Here is a 3248-nt window from a genome sequence, read left to right as displayed (position 1 = left end):
ATATACATGTATATACGTATTTTGTGGGTTCGTGCATAGACGGAGATATATATACACATATATGTAATATAGTTAGGAAATAATAGGAAGAGGAGCAGGAGAGAAGGAAAGGAGCGATGGGACAGTACTTACACTTAAAAAATAACATTGTTAATATTATCGTTATTATTAAAATTAATCCACTTTTAAAATTATTTTCATTCGTCCACCTGGCCTATGGGCTTTGCCTATTCGTATTAGATAGACTTCTCATTGCTATAGTGTTCTTATGGAATTACGTCTTCTTATAAAATATGATTTCATTACAATTATTATTTTTCTCCCTCTCTTCGCTTAATTTCTCTCAGATATTAACTGGCCGTGTGGTGAAGCATAAGCTAGCAAAAGCTAAGGCGAGCAACACCACAAGGTCAATTAATTACTATCTAACGAACAATTTCATCTATATATCATGTACGATTATTAATAAAGATTACGAGCCTCCAATTTCTAGGTCTTTCCTCATTTACTTCACACGAAATAAGAATTTTTGAAGAAGAGATTAAAAAGATGATTAAAAAAAAACAGGAACATTATAGATAAAAGCATTTCATAACACTTGCGATATTTTTAGAAAGTAGATTGATTGAAGAATATCGTGTGAAGTATTGGAGGAATTTAATCGATCCACATTAGAAAAGATGAAAATTAAAATGAAAAATAATATAATGATAAAATATCAGCTTAATGAATTACAAAAAGGAGTAGGAGTACTTCTTTGATCATAATCGGCATTATATCTAACTATCATTACTAATGTTCTTATCATTATTATCCTTATTAGTTGATTTTTTGTATATCATTCCAAATTTAGATACATTAAAGGGAGATTCTGTGAAAGAGAATTCATTAAATTTAGTAAAATTGAGTTGTTCGAAAGAGCAAATAAATTTTGAGGCTCCGCGTTTATATGTATACAAATAATCTTCAATCAATTGAAAAGCAAGTAAATAAAATTGTGTGTCATGATATATCAAAGAGAAATTGTCAAAGCAACATTGCACGATTAACAAAGATAAATCGAAGCGACAAATTTTGTCATGGATGAGAGGGAGCTACATTAGTCTTGATAATAAAATAAATAAGGCGTTTAGTAGACTCTATACATTTCATAATAATAATAATAATCATCATCATCATGATCAGCATATTCGGAAAAAAAGCACGAATCAGCTCAAGAGAGAAACAGAAAGGTCAAACCTTACAGAATGATGAGATTGAGAGTGCCATGAGGAGGCAAACAACATGATTAAGGCGGATTCGTGAGTTTCGTACCAAATCGCTGTTCCTTACGTAGTACATATGGCAGTATCGGCATGATATATTTTTAATTACTCCAAGTCCGATTTTCTGCGACGGATCGGATTCTGCGAAAAGACGACGCTCACGTACTCGGGAAGCAAAAAAAGAGATTCAAGGATCGGTGTGAGATTGACAAGAAATTATGGAAAATAAATGGGGACGACAGAAAGACAAAACGGCCAAGAAAACACCACTAGGAGTGAAGTGGAGGAAAAAAATGTTAATAAATAGGTGGACTCCGCGATACGGATCGCGTGACGAATGTCGCCATGGGAAAAAATTCCGATACGAACAAATATATATACGCATTTGTATCGCTTTTAGCGTGTTCCCTTTCGCTTTCTAATACAGCATTATGGCATCATTTCTGTCGTACTAAGGCGTGCGCGCTATACTCATACCGCTCTTGGAAAAGAGGAACATATTAGGTATGGGAAAAAGTTCGTGGCGTTTTTTTGCCATCTAATGGGAAAAACGCCACGAACTTTTTCCCACACCTAATATTTCTTCTTTTTTTCATATCGTGGATACTTGTATCTGTCAAACGCAGCATCCGTCTTTCATTTTATGGCAACGTGACTTTTCATCATTAGAATCTTTGAGACAAAATAGATCCTAGATGTATCAACGGATTCATCAAAGATTTTTTTATCAGCATCGGAGTCGATTCGAATAATAAACATGGGATGTTTTATCTCATAGGTGGAAGGAGGATGTGACATCCCATTGCAAAAACATGATTTAGTAAACTTTACGAATTATTTCTATTCGTCCGATGCACTCGAGCATCAGAGAAATGAAAAAGATTCAATCTTTACTTTAAATGGATTTCTTTATGTTTGAGAACTGCATTTTTGTAGAAAATAAAACATGCTTTGGAAGATGGAAACGTCGCTCGCGGTATTGGTAACACACACGCATAGCTACTGTTTCGCGTTTCAAAAAGATATGGCACGCTAATTGAAAATTTATTGGTTTATTTTTATTTGCTAATTGTAAATTGGCCATTCGTACAGCAAGGATCCCAATTCAACTTGCCTGGCGAATATGTGAAACATGAGATTCACAATTATTAGGAATTTCAGTATTTATACATAAATTCTTGATATATTAAACATGATTTACATTACATGAAGTAGTTATCGAAGCAATAAAATAATTCAAACTACGAGCAAGCTTATATACGTTTTCTATTAGCATTTAATCTTATCTTAAAAATGTGAGATTCTTCAGAATATCTGGGATACAATGAAACAAAGAGAGAAGCTGGAGAAAATACGTATAAAATCTTATATATGTTTCAGAAATAATAACTATTTTTTATAAAGATATGTACAATACCTGCGACCGATCGACCAAATAAATTATAAGTCATTTTATGCAATTTACACATAATTTCTAGAAATGCAATATAAAATTTTTTGTCTTCCTCGGAATACATAATGTGGGTCGGTGCGGTCGCGCTACAATTAATGCTTAACACATATTCTTAATATAGGCGCCCTTTTTATCCTCTCTGCAATCGATCAATATGGTCGACGATTCTCATCGTTTTCGCCTCTATCGGAACGTGAACATGCAATAAAAGATCTAAATCTTCGTCGAACTCAATATTAAATGCTCGTATCAAAGAAGTAAATATCGTAAATTAAAAAAAAAACAAAGAACAAGTAATAGCTGCGACGCGCGAACGAGGTTGCAGTTTAACTCCTCGCTGCTCTTGCTGTCGGAGAGAAATCACGACGCCGCAACGATCCTTCTTCCCTTCCCTCCTTCCACCGGGAGACAGAATGATTAACGACATAGCAGCGGTGTTTATCGCCCACGAATTTTCACGCTTTCAGTCCTGTACATGTATACATACGTATACATACGCGTATATATATATATATATATATATATATATA

Source organism: Atta cephalotes (assembly GCF_000143395.1).
Source record: "Atta cephalotes unplaced genomic scaffold scaffold00027, whole genome shotgun sequence".
Taxonomy (NCBI): domain Eukaryota; kingdom Metazoa; phylum Arthropoda; class Insecta; order Hymenoptera; family Formicidae; genus Atta; species Atta cephalotes.
The sequence above is the reverse complement of the archived record's forward strand: the minus strand, read 5'-3'. Positions refer to the sequence as shown.